This window comes from Moschus berezovskii, chromosome 6 (genome assembly GCF_049115385.1).
Source record: "Moschus berezovskii isolate FMDL1 chromosome 6, NW_MosBer_1.0, whole genome shotgun sequence".
Taxonomy (NCBI): domain Eukaryota; kingdom Metazoa; phylum Chordata; class Mammalia; order Artiodactyla; family Moschidae; genus Moschus; species Moschus berezovskii.
The window spans coordinates 9,859,855-9,867,726 of NC_142465.1; the positions used below are offsets into that span (position 1 = coordinate 9,859,855).

General features: G+C 40.7%; 1 long non-coding RNA gene across 1 annotated transcript; it reads left to right on the top strand.

The window, feature by feature from the left end:
* Positions 1 to 1,980: 1,980 nt before the first annotated feature.
* LOC129536676 (uncharacterized) lies at positions 1,981 to 7,535 on the top strand. Its single transcript, XR_008681854.2, has 3 exons — positions 1,981 to 2,095; positions 5,373 to 5,535; positions 5,890 to 7,535. It is a non-coding gene; the product is annotated as an uncharacterized LOC129536676 (long non-coding RNA).
* The last annotated feature ends 337 nt before the right edge of the window (positions 7,536 to 7,872 follow it).

A 7,872-nucleotide genomic window follows, 5' to 3' on the forward strand; every position in this document is an offset into this window, starting at 1 on the left:
GGAAGCCTGGTGGACTTCCGTCTATGGGGTCACACAGAGTCGGACACGACTGAAGTGACTTAGCAGCAGCAGCAGCAGCAGTGTAAGTAGAAGTAACATGCATGCCAGTAGCATACACAGAGGTGGGGAAGGAAGTGTCCTTTTGTAAGGTTTCTATACTGTTTGAAGTGGCGTGTTATTTCTTGAAAGTTGACTATAATAGACATGTACTGTAAACCCTAAAGCAACAAAAGGAAATAGCCTTAACAAGCTACCAAAGGAAATAAAATGGAAACAGAAAAACACTCAACCCAAAAGAAAGTAGAAAAATATTTTTTAAAAAAGGAACAAAGAATAGATAAGTCAACTAGAAAACAAATTGCAAGATGATAGATCTAAACCCATCCATATCTGTAAACACTTGGGCAAATAAATAAGATTTTTTGCCCCCTGTACTGTTCATCAAATAAACAAGTTAACTTTTTATCCCCTATTAGCATTAAATTTCTTTCCAAAAGCAGTGCAGTGAAAGATTAGAAACTTGAACTAATCATAACAGCAAAATGATCTTGGCAGTGATTCCTTTTCTGACTCAGCGTATCACAGAAAGATGCCTAACAAGTTCAGCCAAGAGACACTGAGCTGAAGGCACTTTTCATTTCTTTCTTCTCAGAGCACTTACATAACTCAGATCGCTATAGCGTAGCAACCCAGGCACAGAGTATTCAAAAAGGGATTTCTTTCTTCCAAGCCTGGGGCTTGGCAACACTATTAAAAGTACTCTCCTTTGTCTGCCTGAGACTCAAGGAAACTCTGAGACCTTTGGGCCGCTCTCCTGTTGGGTCTTTGGTGTTGCTCCTCTGCTGTCCCCTGTTTGGGGACTACCTGGATGGAGCCCTTGGCTCATCCCGTGTCCTGCTCCCTCATTCTGAACACCCTTGCTGCTTTTCAGTTTTACCTTCCCCAGGCTTATCCTGTCCAATGATGTGTCTCCTTTTCAGAACACCGTCTCATCTGCTGAACTCTTTCACTTAGTTCTTTAGATCTTAATCCATAAGTCCGCCACTGAGTCCTCTTATCTGCTTTCCAGATTCTTGTCACAGTTTGAAATTACGTACTGTGGAATGTGATTATTTGGATGGCAGAGGCAGAAGATATTAAAAGTGCTCATATTCTTCGCTTCTTCAGCTGAAAACAGTCCAATCTTTCATTGCTCATGAGTTTATCCCTCCCCCTCCCCCACTTTGTAATGGTATCCTGACCTTTATTATGCAGATGAAGGTGATCAGTGGAGAGAAAACCTGAGAAACAGGTAAGCCTGGGAGATCTAGGCTGGGGGTGGAAAGTACTAGAGGAGAGGGGAAAGTGGATCCAGACAAAGCGAGCTGAGGCTGGAAAACTGAGGGATGGGCTGCAGGGGCATGAGTTCGGGTTGAGAGAACTTTGGGGAGGAGCTGGAGAGCAGGGCTGCCGAGAGGCAGTGGGGTGATGCTGGACATGAGAGACGGGGATCGGGAAGGGAAAAGGGATCGTCAGGGTGTGTGTCAGGACTGCGAATCGAATCACACTGGCAAGCTTTGGGAGGCACCAGCAAATGACAACCCACTCCAGTGTTCTTGCCTGGAGAATCGCAGGGACGGCGGAGCCTAGTGGGCTGCCGTCTATGGGGACGCACAGAGTCGGACATGACTGAAGCGACTTAGCAGCAGCAGCAGCAGCTGCTGCAAGGATAGAAATCGCTTTTGGTAGAATTTGGGCTGCTGTGTTTGTCTCCAGGAGTAGGACAGCACATGGAGACTGCACTGGACGGAAAACTGCCGTGGAGCGTGGCTAGAGGGCTTTGGCCGCCAGTGTCCAGACTCCCTGGGGTAAGGCAGCCCCTCTCCTCGGGGTCCTGGCCCGCCGCCCCTCTCACTGCGCAGGCGTCTCAGTAGCCGGCCCAGCCCCACCTCTCAGGCCCACGTGTGACGCTGGCCCCGCCCACCAGGCCCCCACGTGCCCGGACCGGGGCCGCTAAGGGAAGGTGGCCTGGGGAGCTGCACGCCCAGGGTGTTTGCTGGAAGAAGAGAAACACTCTTACTAGCGGATTTCAGTGTGAGGATGAAACCAAACACAGGTAAAAGCAGGGCAGAAATAAGGGGAGGTACCAGGTACCAGTCTTATTCTTTGAGCCCCTATCCAATCGCCACCTCAACTAGCCTTTGGTTTGTGTATTACATGAATCAATAAACACCCTTTTTTTTTTTGTTTATGCCAGTGTGAGCTGGGTTTTTGGCTGCTTGGAGTTGAAAGGGTTCTAAATTATATACTATTCGACTTCTGTCTGTATTACCTCTGATTCAGGCCCATCTCCATGACTAAAGTTCGTAGGAACAGAGTTTGCATCTTTGTTGTTGTTATCTGTTCTATTCCTACCACCTTGTACAGGGTCTGGAATGTTTGTTGCATAAACCATTCTCTAAGTGCATCCTGTATAAACACATTGTTTTGTGACTGGTTATTGTCTGTTTCCCTGCTAAATTTTAAACTCTCTGAGGACCAGGGATTTTGTTTATTTGTTTCACTTGTCTTGAGCTCCCAGCCTAATGCACAAGGCTTGAAATATATTAGGTTCTTCATGAATATTGGCAGAGTGAATGAACAAAATATGGGAAAAAATATGAAGTCAAACCAGAGTAAGGCCCATCAGGAAAAGACCGATTTACTTGGGTTTTAGAAATTGGTTTCCCAGATATAAGTATTGAATGCCTATGAAGTGAAACCTTGATACTTATGACAGACTTGGAAAACTGGGAATGAATCAATCTAACTAATATTCTTTCTTCTCCCCTATTTTATATCATCAGAAGAAACAATGACTTTTGTCTCGCTAAACCGTTATGCTTCTGTGACCTAAGAAGGCCTAAGCAGATGTATAAGACTTAAAAAAAAAAAGTGGTTAATATATGATTATCATGCAGTTTATACACTTGCAGTATCTGGAGGAAAACAACTGGTCACTATGGTAGTTACAACATCCGACATTAAGGCAAAAATTCAAGCTTCATGAGCTCTTCTAGATCACTTGAAATTCTAAATAATAAAAGACGAAGACATAACTATTCACTAAAGGCTCTAGAAAGCCCACAAGGGATTTCAGACCCCACACATGGACCCATAGAAGCAATCAGTCTATTCTGAGAACAGGAAGAAAACCTTTTCATCATTTCCTCTCCTTGTGTAAGTGTATGATTCAACAAAGAAAATGAAGTTTTCTGGAAAGAAACCTGGGTGGTGTGAGTTCCCTGAACTGTCTGTAGTAATGGGGAGAAAAGGCTGCGATTCCAGGAAAGTAAGGTTTTGGCCTGGGTATCTTTTTGTCAGGGCAGTGTTGGTGAACAAGCTCCTGATATGTATGTCCTTTCACCAGCAACATCAAATTCAAACTAAACCCAAACCTCTGAACCAAAGAACAATAGAGGACAAAACTTTGCTAGTTTGTTTTCTCTCATCTGTTTTTCCCCCTTGTTAAATGAAATGGCCCATTAAGTTCATAAAATTGAACACACCATGCACAAAATCTCAGATTTCTTAGGTTGATTTTATCGACTAATTAATGCAGAATGTTGTTAGAGACCACATTAGAGTCAACCTGCATTCTAATGAGCTCTAGAGAATAAAAAAAATTTAAAACAAGAACTTCAGTTTTAATGAACTTATGATTAGAAACAGGTTTGAAAGAAACAAGTAATATTCATTGTGGGACTTCCCTGGTGGCTCAGTGGTAAAGAATCTGCCTGCCACTGCAGGGAACACAGATTTAATCCCTGATCTGAAAAGATCCTACATGTCACGGAGCAAGGAAGTCCGTGCTCTGCAACTATTGATCCTGTGTGCTAGAACCCAGGAGCTGAAACTCCTGAGCAACAAAGATCCAGCACAGCCATAAATAAATAAGTGAAATCATAAAAAAAATATTCACTGTGGTGAATTAATAGGGAAAAAGGACTGAACTCAGAAAGAAAGCATGTTTCCTTCTTTATGTTGACTTTTAGAGTGAGGATTTGAGAATTCATACAACATGGAAAGAAGTCAGTGCCTCTTGACATCTGGACAAAAGAAATGAGTGGCATTCAGCTACCATCCAGCTTGATTCTTCCCTCCACAGGAATCTATTATGAACCTGTAAAGTAACTCTTGGCTAAGCAACAGGAAAAGTGTGTTGAGATTAGATCAATAGTGCAGTGATATAGTGGATAGTCTACTATAGTATTATAGTATAAATACCTGCTCTAGAGTATACTTCTTCATAATGGTGTTTACTATAATAGCATTTTATCTGTCCTGTTAAACTGATAGAGTATCAATTATTTTAATATTACCTTATTTCCTAAATAGCTGGTATGACATGAGTACACAGTATTTAAACCAGATATATCATAGGTGTTCATTAAGAATTGAAATAAAAGAGTAAAATGTTGATTCATTTTAGCAAGTATTTTTCCTTATTTTTTCCTTTCTTTATATATTGAAGTATAGTTGATTTACAATGTCATGTTAGTTTCAGGTGTATAGCACAGTGATTCAGTTATACACGTATGTATTCTTTTTTAGATTCTTTTCCCATGTAGATTATTACAAAATACTGAGTAGAGTTTCCTGTGCTATATATCAGGCCCTTGTTGATTATTTGTTTTGTGTCTACTAATGTGTATATCCCTACTTCCTAATTTATCCCTCTCCCCCCTTCCTCTTTGGTAATCATAAGTTTGTTTTCTCTGTCTCTGGGTCTATTTCTGTTCTGAATCTTTTTTTTAGATTCCACACGTAAGTGATATCATATTTTCTTTCTCTTTCTGCCTTACTTCACTTAGTATGCTAATTTCTAGGTCCATCCATGTGGCTGCAGATGACAGTATTTCATTCTTTCATGCTGCAGTCCATGGGGTTGCAAAGGGTCGGACATGACTGACTGACTGAACTGAACGGCTAAGTAAAATTCCATTTTATATGTATTCCATATATATATATATATATGGGCTTCCCAGGTGGTACTAGTGGTAAAGAGCCGGCCTGCCAATTCAGGAGACTTAAGAGATGCAGGTTTGATCCCTGGGTTGGGAAGATCCCCTGGAGGAGGGCACGGCAACCCTATCCAGTGTTCTTGTCAGGAGAATCCCGTGGACAGAGGAGCCTGGTGGGCTACGGTCCATACGGTCACAAAGAGTCAGACACGACTGAAGTGACTTAGCATGTATCACATCATCTTTATCTTTTCCTCTGTTAGTAGACATTTCATGTCTTGGGCTATTGTAAATGGTTGTTTTACCAAGTATTAATTATTTCTCTAAATTCTTATCTGGCTTTTTAGGGAAGAGTAATCTGATTGATTTAATGTGTTTTTCTCTTCACAGTGATGTACATGGAGATCCCAGAGATGTCTGGAACCCATTTAACAGCTTTCTTAAATTAACTTACTTTATAATTTTAATAGCCATGGATGACGAATTTAGCTCATGGTTCTTCCCATGCTTCATACATAGGAAAGATTATTTTTCTATGTGTCACTCTCTCAAGGTGAGTTTTGCAAATTAAAGACAAAAAAAAAATCTGATCAAGTCATTTTATCATCCATTAATACTCTTAATGGAGAAGGAAATGGCAATCCACTTTTATTCTTGCCAGGAAAATACTATGGACCCTGGCAGGCTACAGTCCATAGGGTTGCAAAGATTCGGTCATGACTGAAGCAACTTAACACTTAAGTAGCAATACTCTTAAGTGTGGATACATAAGATAAATATAGGGAACGGTAGACTAGTTGGTTATTCAATTATTGGAATTTTTTTCTTTTTTTACTAAAATGAATCTTTGAGTTGCATTTTTTAGAGAGTCTTGATAGTGATAGAACTTTTCTTCTTAAACTTACAGTGATCCTGGAAGTTTGGTATCCCTGATTTTAATCATATGAGTGAACGGTGTAAGACGCTTGAGACCTGTGGCAGATTGCATTCTCCAAAGATGCTCACCACAATCCACCCCTTACAATGTGATGCTGATGCTCCTCCTGTTAAGAAATAGCATCTCTCTTTCTTCTTGAATCTGACGGGCCTGTAACTATGGGAGAAGTGACCCTTTGTGACTTGTGATGCTACCTCATAAAAGGCTATGATACAGCTTCCACCTAGTGTTCCAACCACGTTGTTCAAAGAAGGCAGGCCACACAGAGAGGCTATGTGTGGGTGCTCCAGACCACAGCTTTGGCTAACATCCTAGCCAGCGGCCATAAGCAATGGGCCATGTGAATGAAGAAAGACAGAAGGTGACTCCAGTACCCAAAATTGTCAGGCTGCGTGAAAAACAGGCTCCAAGAGGGAACTTGCCCTTGAGTTGAGTAAATCTTAAGAATTATGAGAGTTAATAATAGTAAAATGATTGCTGTCCTCTTAAGCTACTAAGCTTTAGGAAGACACATAGTGCAACAATAGAAAACTGGAAGCAGATAGAATGAAGTTGTCTTCAGTTCCCTAGGTCAGCTTTTGTGGTGTAAGATTTCATAGCATTCTCTTTGTGGGAGATTTCTTCCTGATCACATACCATCAAATCTTAGAAAGAGGAGTCAAGACTGAACGACTGAACTGCCAATTATGTAGCAATCCACCATCCTCCTGTCACTCAGGGTGATCAAGACTGTTGGGAAAACTACAAAAGCCTGACAGAATTAGAGGAATAGTTTAAAGAAAAAAAACTCGCATATCAAAAAAGTGAGTTACAAACAACTTGAAAAATATAGTATCATTTTTGGTGTAATTTTTTTCCCTGTACATAACTGAGCTCAGTGAGGGAATAGATTTTTGTCTATTTTTTTCCATAATATACAATTAAAGGTCCTTATGGACAAAGCTATGGTTTTTCTAGTAGTCATGTATGGATGTGAGAGTTGGATCATAAAGAAGGCTGAACACCAAAGAACTGATGCTTTCAATTGTGGTGCTGGAGAAGACTCTTGAGAGTCCCTTGGACTGCAAGGAGATCCAACCAGCCAATCCTAAGGGAAATCAACCCTGAATACTCATTGGAAGGGCTGATGCTGAAGCTGCAATACTTTGGCCACCTAATGTGAAGAGCTGACTCATTGGAAAAGACGCTGATGCTGGGAAAGATTGAAGGCAAAAGGAAAAGAGGGCAGCAGAGGATGAGATGGTTGGATGGCATCACTGATTCAGTGTACATGAATTTGGGCAAACTCCGGGAGATGGTGATGGAAAGAGGCCTGGCATGCTGCAGTCCATGTGGTTGCAAAGAGTTGGACAAGACTTAGCAGTGGAGCAACAACAAAGCCTAGAATGGTGCATGGAACAAAGGCTCAATAAAAATGTGTTGAATGAATAAATGAATGTAAACATATCTGGCAGAATGAGAACTAAACAGTACTTCTGTCGGAATTCTGTGTGGTTTTTCTTTTTAGTTTCTTCTTTGTTTTCCAAAATTCACTACCACAATTATGGATTGCATGTAAAAGATCATAATGTTCTATTTTAGAAATAATAAAAGCTTTCAAATACCTACATATAAGCATACAGCCAGATATTTATCTAAGCAAAATACCCTCTTAGAAAAAAATTCATTATCAAAATCTCAAGAGAAGGCTTTGCATTGTGTGGGCAGGGCCAGTAATAAATACAGACTTCTTTAGTTACTATTTGGGTGCGCTACAAAGTATCAGAAAGAGACTTCTGTCAAGGATTGAATAAATTATTCCACTTATTTTACTGTCATATTTTGATGTCTTTATTTAGACCAGCTGGGACTCCTTTTGTCTGCCAATTTAAAAACATCAGATCAGCAAGTTATACCAAAAAAGGCCCCGAGAGAAAGTCTCTTTCCACTACGTTTGTTCAATTTTAGTATGGA